We start from the raw sequence: 17,699 nt of genomic DNA on the forward strand, positions 1-17,699 counted from the left end.
AGGATATCCAAAATATTAAAAAATATATTTTCAAGTACTGTTGTATGTTCCAGTTTCCTGAGGCAGAGAAAAAAATGTAGGAGTTTCTCTCATTCTTCTCTAGCGCAGTAACAGGTACTGCACAGACAATGCTATAACTAAATGTTGCCTAACAATGTTTTGTACTAAGTCAAGTCTATAACACATTCTGCATAAGCATCCAGTGTATCAGTCTACTCAGGATGTTATATGAAATGCATCCTTTGAAGTTTGCGATTAATCTCATTAGGAGTCAAATTGCACAGCCTCTTGAAGACTAAAGCATTTCCAGTCAGGCCAGGAAACAGAAGATTGAGCTTGCTGAACACTTTTGGGGGAAAAAAATGCAGTGTTCCTGTAGGAAGCTTAGAGTCAGCTGAGTAAGTTAACCTAGGATATTTAATTTTAGAGTTGAGAAACTAAATACCACTTTTTAAAATTTAATTTAATTTTATATTTACAGATGTGATTTTAGTCATCAGTGATCTTAAGAGACTGATAAAACACAAAAATTCATCTACGTTGAGAATATGGTAAAGAATTTGAAAATATATACAAATATAAATGCCAGGGGAAGTCATAAAATGCCTTCTTCAAGAGTACACTTCAGAACAGTGAGAAGCAGTGAGAAAAAAACCTCATGATAAGAGATTCACAGGATAATTCAAATTGGAAAAGACTTCAGGAAGTCACCTAGTACAAATTCCTCCTCAATCCAGGTTCAACTTATAAACTAATAAAATAATGTTCAAAGCTTATAGAAAACAGTTGATTTACAAGCTTAAAAATTTGGTTATGTGGCATTTGTATTAAACTAAGATGAACAGCTGCTTTTGAAGTTGGACCATTTTCTGATCATAGTTGCTAGCAGTGTATTTCAATTAAAAAATGATTTGAGCAATGACAATTTTTATGTAGAAGGTACTTTTTTATGAAGTTACAATTCAAGCAAATGCAGTTAAAAAGTATTAGGGGAGATACAGGACTGTTTAGAAAAGAGAATGTGAAATGTTTTGTGTGATATACAAAGATAATATGCTATTTCAAGCTGCATTAAATCCTAGTTTAATATCACTGATTTATAAATATACCCCTATATAGAGCACCTGAGAACACAGGTTCTAACTGTGCGTATTGAAGTTTTTCATGAGAAAGTGCTTTCTAGAACCCTTGAAAGAGTATGCATCATTTATGTATTGCATTTTCCCACTCTGACTCAGCAGGAATTGAGAAAGTTTGTTTCACACAGGAAAACAAACAAACAAAACAAAACAACAACAACAAAAAAAACAGCCACCACAGGCTGTTTCATAAAACAGAATCAATATTTTTAATATCTCTTTGAGGCCAGATAGTCATATTTTCCTGTATGTTCCATGTGCTCAAAATATAAAGCAAAATTGTTCAGAGCAGATCTCTAAACAGGTAAGATAAAATGGAAGACAGCAAACAGACTGATGTGTCATTGATAAACAAGAATTCCTTGCATTTCAACAGAGGCTAAAATTCTACAATGTGGATTTGTGTTTGCTTGTTTTTGTTTGCATATTTCTTCTATAAAAGCAATACACTACTTTTTAATGCAGAAGAGGACCTGGGTGTCCTGGTGGCCAATAGGTTGACCATGAGCCAGTAGTGTGCCCTTGTGGCCAGTAAGGTCAACGGTATCTTGGGGTGCATTAAAAAGAGCAGGTCAAGGGAGGTGATCCTGTCCCTCTACTCTGCCCTGGTGAGGTTACATCTGGAGAACAGTGTCCAGTTCTGGACTCCTCAAAGACAGGGATCTTGTAGAGCGAGGCCAGCAGAGGACAACAAAGATGACTATGAGCCTGGAATATCTCCTGTATGAGGAAAGACTGAGAAACCTGCAACTTTTCAGCCTGGAGAAGACTTAGAAGGGACATTAAAAACACTTATAAATACCTAAATAGAGGGTGTCAAGTGGATGGAGCCAGCTTCTTTTCAGTGATGCGTAGTGACAGGACAAGGAGCAATGGGCAGAGACTGGAAAACAGGCAATTCAGTGTGAACTGGAGGAAAACCTTCTGTGCTTTGAGGGTAGCAGAGCACTGGAACAGGGTGCCCAGAGAGGCTGTGGAGTCTCTTTCTCTGTAGATATGCAAAACCCACTGTACTCTTTACTGTGTAATCTCCTGAAGGGAACCTGCTTTAGCAGGGAATTTGAACTAGATTATCTCCAGATATTTCTTCAAATCCCTGTAATTCTGTAGTTTATTTGAATATGACTTTTCTTCATATATATTTTCAATCCTCTTCAATCTAATAAACACAACAGGGACCTCAAACTTCAGGTTTTCTCACTTAGTTCTACCAATCCATCTTACACCTAGGAATAAACTACTCTTTCTGTAACTTTAAGGAACAATACTTGTGTGTCACAGAAATGCTGTGAAATTACATTAAAAGATGTTTGTGATACATTTTACAGGTCCAGATGAAAGTTACGGTGAATATTTTTGGAAGCTCAACGGCAAGTCAGAGGAGTTACGCTGTGAAAAAATTGTATTTTTTGCTAACTTTTTATTTTTGTGGTTTATGGGCTTACCTACAAATAGTTATTATACGGTTTCCAGTCCGTGTAGATGAATCAACTTCTTGCTGACCATCCTAAATTAAGGAAAAATCATACTCAGATATAAAAGAGAAAAAAATCAGCTCTGGACCTTTCAGCTGGGACACATAAGAGTGCTCTTCCAGAAGCCCATTCCCTACTCTACCTTTCTAGAAAAGTAACTAGTGATAGTCATAGGTGATCCCTTCTAAGAGCAACTGAGGGCCCATTAGCCTGCCCCTACCTGTGGGAAGGTGTGCTGCCTCCCTGGGGTCCAGGTGAGGGATATTTCTAGAAAAATTCCTAGTCTGATCCACCCCTCTGATTATTATCCTGTATTGATAGTCCAGGCTGGCAGTGATGAGGTCACCGACAGAAGTCTGAGGGCTATAAAAAATGATTTTAGCGGACTGGGGAGGTTAGCTGATGGAGCAGGCATACAAGTACTGTTTGCCTGTATTCCTGTGGTGGCGGAGAAGGACAATGAGAGAGCAGGAAAACCCACCTTATAAACACATGGCTGAGAGGCTGGTGCAAATGCAAAAATGTTGGGTTCTTTGATCATGGGGTAGTCTATTCAGCACCTGGTATGAGAGCTACTGATGGTTATCACCTATCGCACAGGGGGAAACGGATCTTTGCCCAGGAGTTGGTGGGACTTGTAGAGAGTGCTTTAAACTAGATATGAAGGGGGAGGGGGATAAAACCAGGCCCACTAGAAATGAGCCTGGGGGAGTGGTAATGGGATTAGGGGTGAGGCGAGGGGCTCAGCTGAAGTGCATCTACACCAGTGCACGCAGCATGGGCAACAAACAAGAAGAGATGGAAGCCATTGTGCAGCAGGCTAACCATGAACCTAGTTGCCATTACAGAAACATGGTGGGACTGCTCCCATGACTGGAGTGCTGCAATGGCATGGATGAATAGCGAGCTATTCTTGAGGCTCTGGGAGAAAAAGAGAATCTACCTCCTGTGGAAGAAGGGATGGGTGACTCAGGAAAAGTACAGAAGTTGTTAAGATGTGCAGAGAGAAAATCAGAAAGGCAAAAGCCCAACTTGAACTCAACCTGGACGCTGGGCTAAAAAGGAACAAGAAACTCTTTTACAAATACACTAATGGTAAGAGGAGGACTAAGGAGAATCTCCATTCTTTACTGGATGAGGCTAGGAATGTGACCACTAAGGATAAAGAAAAGACAGAGGTTCTGAATGCCTTCTTTAAGTCTGTCTTTAAAGGTCACACCAGTTATCCTCAGAGTACTCCACTCTCTGACCTGGTAGTCTTGGCTGGAGTGCAGACTGAACCCCCTGCAATTCAGGAGGACGCAGTCAGAGACCTACTACTCCAACTGGACTGCCACAAATCCATGGGGCCAGAGGAGATTCACCTGAGAATGCTGAGGGAACTGGTGGAGGTGATAGCTGAGCCGCTCATCATTATCTATCAGTGCTTCTTGTTGACTGATGAGGTCCCAGAAGACTGGAGGCTTGCCAGTGTGACTCCCATCTACAAGAAGAGTTGTAAGGAGGATCTGAGGAACTACAGGCCTGTTATCCTGACCTCGGTGCCAGGGAAGGTTATGGAGCAGATTGTCTTGAGGGTGATCAGGCAGCATGTGCCAAACAACCGAGGGATCAGGCCTAGCCAGCGTGGGTTCACAAAGCGCAGGTCCAGTTTGACAACTTGATCTCCTTCTATGATCTAGTGACCCATCTGGTGGACGAGGGAAGGCCTGTTAAGGTAGTCTATCTAGAGTTCAGCAAAGTCTTTGACACTGTCTTCCTCAGTATTCTACGTCAAAAGCTGGCAGCCTGTGGCTTGGACAGGTACACTCTTGGCTGGATAAGGAACTGGCTGGAAGGCCGGGCCCAGAGAATGGTAGTGAATGGAGCTAAAGCCAGCTGGTGACTGGTCACAAGTGGTGTTCCCCAGGGGTCGGTGCTGGGGCCTGTCCACTTCAATGTCTTTATTGATGATCTGGATGAGAGCATTGAGTGCTTCCTCAGTAAGTTTGCAGATGACACCAAGTTGTCTGGAAGTGTCAATCTGCCTGGGGGCAGCAAGGCCCTACAGAGACAAGCTGGAGAGCTGGGCTGAAGCCAATGGGATGAGGTTCAACAAGGCCAAATGCCAGATCCTGCATTTTGGCCAGACCAACCCCAGGCAACGCTATAGGTTTGGGGCGGAGTTGCGGGAAGTCTGTGTGGAGGAAATGAACCTGGTGGTATTGATTGATGCTTGGCTGAACACGAGCCAGCAGTGTGCCAGGGTGGCCAAGAAAGCTTGCATCAGGAACAGGGAAGTGATTGTCCCCTGTACTCAGCTCTGGTGAGGCCACACCTCAAGTACTGTGTTCAGTTTTGGGCCCCTCACTGCAACAAAGACATTGAGGCCCTGGAGAGAGTTCAAAGAAGGGTGGCAATGCTGGTGAGGGGTCTGGAGCACAGGCCTTATGAGGAGCGGCTGAAAGAGCTGGGATTGTTCAGTCTGGAGAAGAGGAGGCTCAGGGGAGACCTTATTGCTCTCTATAACTACCTGAAGGGAAGCTGTAGTGAGCTGGGGGTCGTCTTCTTCTCTCATGTAACTAGTGATAGGACTAGAGGAAATGGCTTCAAGCTGTGCCAGGGGAGATTTAGGGTGGACGTTAGAAAATACTGCTTGTCTGAAAGAGTGGTCAGGCAGTGGAATGGGCTGCCCAGGGAGATGGTGGAGTCACTGACCCTGGAGGTGTTCAAGGAACGTTTGGATGTTGTGCTGAAGGTTATGGTTTAGTGAGAACTATTGGTGATAGGTGGATGATTGGACTGGATGATCTTGTAGGTCTTTTCCAACCTTGGTGATTCTGCGATTCTGTGTGATTCTGTGATTCTATGAGTGTTACTGAAAAGCAGCAATGGATAACAGAGATCCAAGTAAAATTACCTGCTTACAGAAGACTACAGAATAAAATAAAATGGAAAACTCAAACAATAATACAATGGAGACTATTAGAAGCATCCTTCAGAAAGCAGAAGTTGTATTCTTATCTTCATAAAGAAAATATAACGGATTATAAGGTGTGAAAACATAAAATGGTAAGGAAAAAATCATAAAAGAAAAAACAACTGCAATCCCTTTTTTCATACATCATGATCAAATTGTCTGTACAGCTCATCGATCAGAAAATAAAAGGAATACTAAAAACAAACAAGAGCATTGTTGAGATGTTGCAGTGGCAATAATTGCAGAAGAAAAAAAAGAAAGGAGGGTCCACAATGGGATTCACTCTCTGTGGGAGACTTATCTAGAATCTATTTGAAAGTGCATAAGTGTAGTAGAGTTTATGGGGAAAAAAATAACAGATGAACAATAATGAATCTCCAGGACCATATGTTATTTACACATGAGGCCTAGAGGAACTCAAGGATGAAATATCTAATTTACTAACGTTCATGTAGCTTTTCATTTCAAAAAGTATTAGATTCTGAGTTGAGGTTGAAAATTTGAATACAGTTTTGTTAACAGGTTCAAAAAGAGGAGGGAGAAATTTTTTAGGTTTCAAAAAGCCTTTGGACAGTCTCTCAAATGAAGCTTTTAAGTAAATTAGATAGCATGAGCAAAGCCATTTGTTGCAACTATAAATCGGTTAAGAGAAAGAAAACACACACGAGTAAATTGACAGTTTTTGAAGTGGAGAAAGGTCATCAGTGCTGATAAGCAGAGATCTGTACTGTAAGACATATTATCATTGGCCTGGAAAGCAGAAGATTAGTGAAAAGAAAGGAAGACTGCTGACAATACTGTATTTTTCAGGACATTAAGGATGAAAGTTGACTGTGAGGATTTGAAAGAAATCTGTGGTAGACTGAAAGGGCAATACAGAGAAATTCAGTGTAAATAAATGTGAAGTGATGTACAGTGATAAATAATCCTAATTTCTTACATAAAATATAGGCTCTAAACTAACCATTATCTCCCAAGAGTGATATCTTAACATAAACTGGGATTTCAAAGAACTTTTTTTTTTTTTTTTTTTTTTTTTTTTTAATAATAACAGTGGCTAGGAAGAAAAAAAAAATTAGGGAACATTAGAAAAAGGGGAAACAAAATACATGCCAGTATAACACTGTTAGCTGACTATCCCTCACCCTACATATTTTCTTCCATAGGTTGAGGTCTCTAGGAGAATGGGTATCCCCACTTACTTCCTTAACTTTGACTTATCTCTGCCCTATTATCCTACCTGTGTTTCCCCCTGAAACACTTCTGTTTGCAGAAAAAAAGATACCACATCAGTCCTGCCTACAATATGTGGCTGACTTGGCCTAAATGACTGTTCAAATGTCAAGACAGGCACATGCTGACAAACAAACCTGAGCTCCAAAGTGCAAGTGACTGGAACCAAAGAGGCTACAGAATTACTGACTTATCAGCCAGGGCCTTTGGCTGATGAGGTGGACACTACCAGCAACACCAACAAGGTTACCTCCTGTATAGCACTCTGAACACCAACTCTGTCCACCACCATCAGACAGATAGAGAACTTTATGTTGACTGATTAAAGCTGACCTTAGAAGGGACCATCCTAGACCAAAGGCAGATATGCCAGTATAGTCCCAGCTGGGCTTGATCCAGAACTCTGCAGCAGAGCAGAAATAGCTATTGCTGTCAGAAATCTGGAAGCCCATTGGAAGCTTTTAAACTAAATTTTTCACCATTACCAGAATGAAGCATAGTGGGCATAACATTTAGACTCACATTTGCATGACCTTTGTTGCAAAACACTGGGAGACATAGTCTGAGCAATTTCTTTCTTAAAAAAAAAAAACAAAAAATTTTTCTGAGAAATTTCTCAGTTTCAGGCCACTCTTTACCCTGAGTCTAAGGGATGTCGAATAGCATTTCAAGTTATATAAGACTTGCGGAGATCCACAGAAGATTACACTATTTTTCTATATTTCTGTAGAATAATGAAGTAATGTTCACATTTTAGTTTGTGATGCAATCAAATAGGAGGATGCACAAATTTATTAGCAAAAATAAACAATTTTATGCCTTGTAGGTATAGAGAACACATTTTTGCGTGGTCATTTTAAAACTGATGCGAGAAATAAAGGGATCTTCGAGTCTTCCAAACCTTGAACAATCTGACACAGAATAAACAGAATGGTCTGAAACTTCATTAGTTGATTCATATTGCCCATGGCAATACAAATGCCATGGCATTCATGGTTCACATTTTCTTTTGTTAATTTGTCCTCTTTAATATACAGTCAGATGTTGAGAAAATGTTTCTAGTTGTTAAAATATCTTAAGACATTGTCTAGCTCCAATTTATAGGAGGGAGAGGAGGTTTTTTGAAATATGTATACCTGGTGTGAGATTAAGAAACAACGGTTCAAATGTTGGTTCGACCAGTTTATTACAAATCTTAATCAAGGAGATGGGGAAGGGGAGGACGGACAGTATTGCGAATTGTGGTGATGGGGAAGGGAAGGCGGGTGATAGAAAAGATAGGAAATAAGCAAGAATTGCGTAAAGTGGAGATAGTCGCCACCAGGATCCAGCAGCACCCAGTTGCACTCTGTTTTGATGGTCTGAGGCAAAAGCACAGGGGAGAGCAGCAGCAGTGCAGCCGGCCTTGGGCAGCAAACAGTTACCAGGAAGAACTGGCAAGATAATAAGTCCAGGAGGAAGCAGCAGGTCTCAAGTGGCAGGCCCAGGAGAGAGTCTGTCAGCATGCAGGCATCAGCTAGTGAGGCTTCTGATATCAGACACCTTCTTCTTCATGAGGAATCTGTTTTCAGAAACCTTTCAGGGCATAGCAGCAGCAGCATGGCTGACCTTAGGAGGCCAGCAAGCAGGTAGAGAGCAGAGCAAGTCCAGGAGGGAGAGAGGCAGGTCATGAGGCTTCTCATGAAAACCCTTCGGGGGAGAGCAGCAGCAGCATGGCTGGCCTTAGGCAGCAAGAAGGTGCAGTGACAAAGTAGGTCCAGGAGGGAGAGGGGCAGGATGTGAGGCTTCTCATGTCTGAAAAAACCTGATCTTATGGTCGTTTGTTCCTTTTTTTATCCTTCTTCTGCCAACGTGGCATTCCTGGTCACTTGGGTAAGAATCATGTTCAGTACCTCTTGAGATGGCCATCTTCTTCAAGATAAGCCCATGCAAAAGACTGCTTCCTGGCCATTAATCTGCACTTTATCTTTCTCTGGTTTCCCCTGGCTTTGTCCGTCTGCGTCCCTCAAAGGATTTCTCAGCGCTGGTTAAGGACTTGCTTGGACTTGTTCATCAGCAAGCTTTGAGGCAATAGCACAAAGGAATAATCTCTTACAGATATCAAACAGGACCTGCCCTTCACGAACCCATGCTGGCTAGGCCTGATCCCCCACTCATCCCGCACATGCCGCACGATCTCCCTCAAGACAATCTGCTCCATAACCTTCCCTGGCACCGAGGTCAGGCTGACAGGCCTGTAGTTCCCCGGATCCTCCTTACGACCTTTCTTGTAAATGGGAGTCACATTGGCAAGCCTCCAGTCTTTTGGGACCTCACCAGTCAACAAGGAGCGCTTGACCAACCTGATCTCCTTCTATGATCTAGTGACCCATCTGGTGGATGAAGGAAAGGCTGTTGATGTGACTGCAAGAAAGATATTGAGGCCCTGGAACGTGTTCAAAGAAGGGCAACGAAGCTGGTGAGGGGTCTGGAACACAGGCCATATGAGGAGAGGCTGAAGGAGCTGGGAATGTTCAGCCTGGAGAAGAGGAGGCTCAGGGGAGACCTCATTGCTCTCTATAACTTCCTGAAGGGAGGTTGTAGTGAGCTGGGGGTTGGCCTCTTCTCTCGTGTCATTAGTGATAGGACCAGAGGGAATGGCTTCAAGCTACGGCAGGGGAGATTCAGGCTGGACATGAGGAAGTATTACTTTTCAGAAAGGGTGGTCAGGCACTGGAATGGACTGCCCAGGGAGGTGGTGGAGTCACCGACCCTGGGGGTGTTCAAGGAAAGGCTGGATGTTGTGCTGAGGGACATGGTTTAGTGGGAGCTATTGGGAATAGATGAACGGTTGGACTGGATGATCTCTTAGGTCTTTTCCAACCTTGGTGATTCTATGATTCTATGATTCTATGCTGCTCACCAGGTAGTCTCTTATTGACATCTGGTACCTGAACCCTTTCCTGACTCTGGAATCTACTACTGGTGCTGGCATTGAACCAATAAGAGTTACGTGGATTGAGGTTTCCCTCCCCTGGCTATTTTAGTTTAAAGCTCTCTTCATCCATCTTGAATAAAACACAGAATTTACAGGTTGGTGGTATGTATTAAACAAGGAAGGACTTGGAAACAGCCTTTTTCTCATCCATCCTGTTTACTAAGTTGTGAAGAAATGAAATGTTCAGGAAGAAAATTGAATGCAATTAAAAACATATGCATCCTATAAATCCTCTTGAACTTTTGAAGGAAATCTTTTGTTTCCTAGCTTTTGCATGCTTAAATTTGCATTTTCACTGTTCAGCACTGGTTCTTTTTTTTCATTTTGTTTTGCTTTGTTTTTTAGAAACAAGATTATACTTGTAACAATTTTGAAACTATCTACAGTATTTGTGAAATCTGAAACATTTTAAAATTTTTTCTATCTTCACTGAAGCGACAGTCACTGCAGTTCTTATGTGGATTCTGGAAACAGGCAAGTGCAATATCTTAATTCTCTTAAGAAACACTCACTTTATGGTATCAATCTGTGGATCTCCACTGTCATTACTTAAAAGTTTGCAGCAAAGTTAATAGTATTTTCTACAAAACATCCTTTGCAGAGGGACAGATGATGGAGGCAGGACTTATCATGCCTAATGGTTACTTGGGATGACAAACCCTGTAGTTTCAGATGTTCCCTCTTCTCTTCCTTTTTTTTTTCCAACTTTCATTGTTGCACATGACATCATATGCTACAGAACGTCCCTTTGGCACATTTGGGTCAGCCATCCTGATTGTGTTCCCTTTTAACTTCTTGTGCAACCCCAGCTTCCTTGCTGGCAGGAAAATAAGCAAAACTGGAAAGTCCTTAATTCTGTGTGAGAGCTGCTCAGCAATAACTTTAAGAAATGTCCATTCCAGCCCAAACCATTCCATGATTCTATGAACTAAACATTAACATGTTTTGTTAATTCTCTTTTCATTACAAATCCAAAATGTAGCATCATGTATACAATGAGAAAAGTTAATTATGCTAGCTAAAAGCATGACAGGGGTTTCTGCTACGATGGTATGCATTCTGACTGTAACTTACACTCTTCCTTCACTTCAGTGAAATTGTCTAGAATTCAAAATACTAAAATCAGTTTAGCACCCAACTAGGTTTTACTCAGAGATATTTTTCCATACCTCTAGATACCAGGAAAAAAAATGAGAATTGCAGAGCAACTTCTCTTGAGATATGAAGCAGTCACAAAAAAAGAAAAAGAAAAAAATAAAATAAAATTCCACCACACTAAAGCCATGTATCAAGCAAGCCATAATGTTACGCCTAGTTGAAGACAAACACTAAATTCATTAAATCTTGAACACTGTACTTTGTTTGAAAATGTATTTTCTAGGTCTCCTGAAATAAACTTTAGGCACAAGGGCAATGTCTGTAACCATTCAACACACAGTACCACTGTAGTCAAGCAGATTGTCATGCATGAAAAGATTAGAGGATTGATCCCTATGCTTTTTTACTTAATGCACCATTTAAATTGCACTTAAACTCGCTAAAAATAAACTGTCAGTTCGACTTATTCTAATTTCAAGGAAAATAGCATAGTTCCTATAGAGATTGACTCTTTGTATGAAAATCATACTAAGCACCAAATTGTATCCCATGTACATTCAAGACTTGAATTTGTATGCTTTCCTGTTAGATTTCTGGAAAGGATGAATTACTGTAGCCAACATGCAGGTCTCACTATATCATATTTCCAATTTACCATATATGTCTTCTCTACACTAGGCAACTGTGACAAATAATATAATCTACATATTATTGGCATTTACATTGCATCAGAAGGTTTAAAATTACACTGACTGGTTTTCAGTGTGAAATTATTATATTTTCTTTCCTTCTGAGACACTTATTTTATTTCATACATTTAAAGCACATTTTTAATCTGTATTAAAATGTATATTTTTAAAAAGAAAGAACATGCATCTGAAGCAATTTTGATTGGTTTTACATCTTAATTATTTATCTTATTTTTAGAAATGTAAAAAATTTTTCCTTTGTGAAAGTTAAAATTTGTTACAATTTTTACAATACAATCCTCTTAAAGATGTTACAGGAACATGTTTGTCATTACTTTGCTATAGATTCTGGTGGACAAAGAAATGTTAAAGATCTTACTTCAGTCTCTGGATAATTCATTTATGTGTGCAAGATTCTCAGAAGAGGGTAGTACAAATAATCATTATACTCTTTTTGTTTTTACAGATATTACTTTTTTTTTCCCAGAAGATTTTTGCAAATAAATAGTAGAAACAAAAGACATCACTCCGTCTAGGTTCAACGGTAGTGGTCATATTGTAAACGGTTTTCTATTTTGTCAGAAACCCATTAAAACTTAATGTTAACTGCTATTGACCTTGAAAGAACTTTTGACTTAAAAGCTTTGGGCCTTCAAAAAAATGTAATTCAGTTTTTAACTTTGCATGTAATTATAAAGTAAGTATCATTTCAAAGTGTTTGACAGACATGGATTTCTGGATTTGTTCTATAAAAATTGAATTTCTGCTAATATTTTTTCAGGAAGAGATGAAGCAAAAGCCTGTATAATGCCTTGGCTGTGTCTATACTAAATTTTATTCAAGCTTCTGGTGCCATCTGCTGGATGGATGATGAATAGTCTGTTGCGTGAAAATAATAATTTTGAATGACAACTATGTATTTTCATACTTCAATCTCAATAAAAAATATCTTTAATGTTTTTTTTTCTCTTCCTCAGTTTTCTAAACTTAATCTTCTGCATTTACATCATTCTTAAATAGGGGTTTAAACACTACTTGCAAAGTACAGATTTCATAGTATTGTCTGAATCAAGATTTATATCTGACTTCTGAAGCATAAATGATCTTCTAGTTTCAGCATGTAATAAAATTCTGGGAAAATGAATTTTGAATGTTACACACTACAGCAATTTTCTTGGTTTTAGACCAACCTACTCCTTAGATCTTTGTCTTCAGAGATTCATTTAAATTTGTAAGGGTTTGTGGAAGGAGAGAAAGTACTGCTCTTTGAAAGGTATCTTTCTAGTCAAGAACCTTTTCTAATTAAACGAGGGATAATAACAAGGGAAGAAGCCATAAGCAAGAGCGTACAGGGACATAAACATGACTAATAAGGAAGGCCAAGACAAGAACTAAAACTGTTCAGTCACACCACCTGATGAGGGTAAGTGGAAGAGTGAAAGTGTTTACTTCAGCAAAATTATAGGGAACCTTGCCAACTGGAAAACTAAGAGAAGAGCAGAAGAATAAAATCCAACTAAAGAGAGGCATAGACAAAATAGACTTAAGGACAATGGCAACAAGCAATCTTAATGGTCACACTAATAGGTGAGTTAAAGAGAAATGACATGAAACTCTTCAAGGAAGATCAATCTGGACTTGGCAGTTGATAAGATTGTGATCCAGTTGTGATCAGGTTGGTGGTAACAAAATCAGAAAATACAGTAAATGAGGCTCTTTAGAGGAGTTAGGTCCAACAATGGATTTGAGTAAGTAGCAGAATGAACACACAGCCAAAACAGTATCACAGCTATCACAAATAATAATAATAATAATAATAATAATAATAATAATAATAATAATAATAATAATAATAATAATGAATTACCTAGGAATCTTATGCAGCTAAAAATTTACTTGATTCCACTAAGTTAGGTGGTGAGGTTTTTTTAAGAACCCTTCTGAGTTTGTTTGCTTCATTTTGCCCAAGTTCGAACATTAAAACTTTGGGTACTGCACGAAATGCCTGAGAGTGGTATCACAAAAAGAAAGGTATCAAGGTTATGAGTACATGCAGACAAATAAAACTATTAAACACAACAGATAGCAACTGATCAGCCAAAAAAACAGACAGAAATTTAAATACAAACTGTTCTGAAATGCATATTATGTCATATGAAGTCACCTTTAAAATTACTTTACTGGATTATGTGTAATAGTGGAATATTCTAATGTATATCAAGTTTGTTCTTCTGGGACCTTAACATCTATGAGGCTAATCATGTTGATTAAAAATAATGTTTTTTCCATCTCCACTGGATTTAGTTCCTTGTGTTTATGTAGATTCAGCTAAAATGCAGTAACAGAGGGTCAGTGAGAATCAAGGCTGTGAGGTGATAGATTTTATTTGATTTCTTGCGTTTTTATGTTTTTGATGGTATGCTGACTCTGTGCTTTTTAATGTATTTAATCATTTTCTTTTAATTGATAGCTATATCAGAACATGTAATATTCCAGCCATTGTTTTATAATACTAATTATTTCAGTTTATATGTGAATTTCATTCTCAATAATTAGACTGTAACAACGTAGCACTAACAAATGTATCTTTCACTCCAGTATTACTGGTGTTTAAGTTAATGTCTAATTTCATAATGGTTTAGTTTGAATTTTGGGTCAATATTTCTGTCCTGCATACCATAACAAAAGAGTTTAGAGGGCAGTATTTTAATATTCAGCTTATTCTGTACAGCTGAGCTGAAATATTACCCAGAGGCTTAGAAAGAGGCCTTATTCTTCTCTTCCACTTCTCCTCGGTTTTTATGCAATTTTGTAGTGTATATAATCAAAATGATGGAAGTTAATGTTTTTCCATTCTCACTCAATGTTTTTTAGGTCATCATCTCAGAACATCCTTCTACCTGCAAGCTGATATCCCTATAGCACTTAACGTTTGTAGCTTTTCTGGGCTTTCATATAAAGAGACATAAAATGCATGTCTTGTGAAATAGGATAGTGAAAAAAAAAAAAAAGCACTCATAGTTTCCTGTGTTGGCTTTGATAACCATACACATCAACCATCAACCCTTAGCGTGAAGTCATTTGACCATGTAGGATCACTGAGTCAAGAAATTCATAGAGGATAATTGATGCTGATTTTCACTGAGTTGAGCTCTAACTGGAATATTGCAAATTTGAGATGGTTTGGGGTTTTTTTTTTTGTTTGTTTGTTATTGTTGTTGTTTTAATAAATTTCTATCAGTGTTAATGAAGTCATGCACATCAAACTTCCAATCTGTAGGATCCATGCAAATGAGAAACTCAGAAAGTGCTCTGAGGTGTAAAGTTCTTCCCTTGAGATTGACACCCATACCTGCAGGCTTGTTCATGGATGTAGCAAACTGAGATTTGTAGCTCCAGAATTATGTGGGGTAAAGAAATTTAACATCTGTTAAATTTTCACTTTGGGCATCTCTCTTTTTGTTTAAACTTGGATTTTATATTATTTATTTTTTAAACTGAAGTGTTAGTAACACTTTAGGCCTTCAGACTCTCCTCCAGTGGGAAATGACTATTTTACATTCCATATTGTTATCTCGGATGGTAGTACGCTGACTATGTTCAAATATTTTTTCTATTGGGATCTGAACAATACTTGACAAATATGTGTAATTAAATACCTGCACACGTGTATTGCCTGCACATCCTGCTATTATAAGTAATGATGCTGGAAAGAATGACAAAGTTTATGACAAAAGTTGAGGCCCTGGATTGTGTTCAGAGAAGGGCAGAAAAGCTGGTGGGTCTGGAGCACAAGTCTTATGAGTAGCTGAGGGACTGGGATTAATCGGTCAGGAAAAAAAGGAGGCTCAGGGGAGACGTTATCACTCTCTACAGCTACTGAAGAGAGATTGCAGCAAGGTGGGGGTCAACCTCATTTCCCATGTAACTAGTGATAGGACTAGAGGGAATGGCCTCAAGTTGCACCAGGGGAGATTCAGGTTGGACATTAGGAAAAACTTCTCTGAAAGAGTGGTCAGGTGCTGGAACAGGCTGCCCAGGGAGGTGGTGGAGTCATCATCCGTGGAGGTGTTCAAGAAATGTTTAGATGCTGTACTGAAGGACATGATTTTTTTTGAAATAATGGTGATAGGTGGATGATTGGACCCTATGATCTTGGAGGGCTTTCCCAAACTTTGTGATTCCGTGATTCTATAATTCTGTGATTATGTAGGACAGTTTCAGCCAAAAGGCTGTTGGCAGAGCCAGTTTGCTACTTCTGGACAATATAAGCCGTGGTGGCAGAATGGGTAGTGGATGAGGGAGGCTGGAAGGACTTTATTGGGTCTGAAATGAAGTTGTGGAGAAAATGTAAGAGGGGACTGAAAGTTCTTTCCTGCAAGAGGAAAATTCACATGGCACTGCAGATAATTAGGGTGGAAGAGAAAAGTGCATTGCGAACTAGTCTTCAATGCATCATTGTATAGATGAAGGTCTTGGACTGCTTCGGGATAAAATGCTTAATAAAAATGACTGACTGGAAGATTCATCAGGAAATTATAAATCTGGTCCAAGAATCTTTCTGGAAAATCACAGAATCATTGAATATCCTGACTTGGGAGGAACCTAAAGAGTACCTAAAGAGATTCCTACTGTTATATTAATATAAAGGAAATAAGGAGTCACTTGAAACTAAAAGTATGCAGTTTCTTAAGGTGCAATTAAATATTAACACCTTAAATTGCACCCAGAAGAAAATATATTGATAATGCAATCTTAGAAGTCCTCTGGTAACGTGCTTGTTTTGACTACAACTTCTAAGCAAAAGAACAGCTGCTTAACCAGCTGCAACTTCTCCATCTTTTTCAAAGTAGCAACATTTGTGTATTCATGCATATGAAAGCCAGAAAAATATCAGTGCTTGTATGCATCTTTATATAATGACTAATTATTATAATTTGTGTCAAATCCACATAAATACAGATCTAAATGGAATCATCAAGCAGTCAGAAGAATCTTAATGCTGCAAATTTCTCTTGCAAAATACAAATTTATCTTATAAACACTGTCAGTAAAGTGTTTTTTTTCAGAATGCTAGTATTATTGCAACTGTGTGTTACAGGTAATTGAGATTAAACAATCAGAAGGTGTTCAGCTAAAGAAAGGTATTCTTAGTTTCTTTTTTTTCTGACTCAAAAGATGCAGAACTATAGACTTTAAAAAGGTTAAGTGTTAAACACTATCTGGAATATCTGGCAGTTTGGAAATCTAACAGTTGGAAAGGAAATACAATATTAACACTACTCAAGCAAGTTACGACTGTATAGCCTACATATATAACAACATAACCTCAATAAACTTGACAGAAAATAAATTAAGAATACATAACAACAGCTTAAAATTTCTCTGTGTACAAGGAAAGAAGAATTTTTTTTGTTTGTTTGTTTGTTTTTTCTATTAACAGTAACTCAAAGATTTAAACACCTCAGCAAAAAGCAATTATGAAAGTAATATGTCTAAACAGATCTGGAAAAAAATATATAGCAGACAATTGCATATGTAAAAATGGGTTATTACCAGAGGGACTGATAAATTTGCAAACATGAGTCCATACACAGAGCAGAGAAACATTGACTCTGGGGAATGAAGTTTCAGTAACTGCTCAAATACTTTTTTTTTTTTTTTTTTTTTTTTTTTAATAAATTAAATTTACATTAAATGATGGTGCAGAAAATCCTCACCATGTTCTTTTTATTTTTTACTAAGCTTGAACTAAAAGGTTCTACCACTAGAGATCATTGTTACTCTTTTCAGAAGTGGCCAGAATTAAGTGGGCTTTTTTTGTTCTACGTATCAATAGGTGCAGTCCTATTCTTCACAGAATGAACCTCATCAGATCAAAACTTAAGCACAAGCAGAAAAAATCTTCCAGCTCCAATATTTTTTCTGTAAAATTTTATAGTTCAGTAGTAGCACATAGATGTTTACATGCCAACATCAATATATCACTGATGACATGAAATAAATGTAGCTTGGACTGCAGCAGTCTCGATTTTCACATCCAAGATTGGCTATCATCTTCCAAGAAACTGTTTCAGCACTACCTGCTTATGACCACAGTGAAACAATAACATTTGGAAACGTTTTCCT

The sequence above is a fragment of the Tetrao urogallus genome (genome assembly GCF_951394365.1).
Source record: "Tetrao urogallus genome assembly, chromosome: 1".
Taxonomy (NCBI): domain Eukaryota; kingdom Metazoa; phylum Chordata; class Aves; order Galliformes; family Phasianidae; genus Tetrao; species Tetrao urogallus.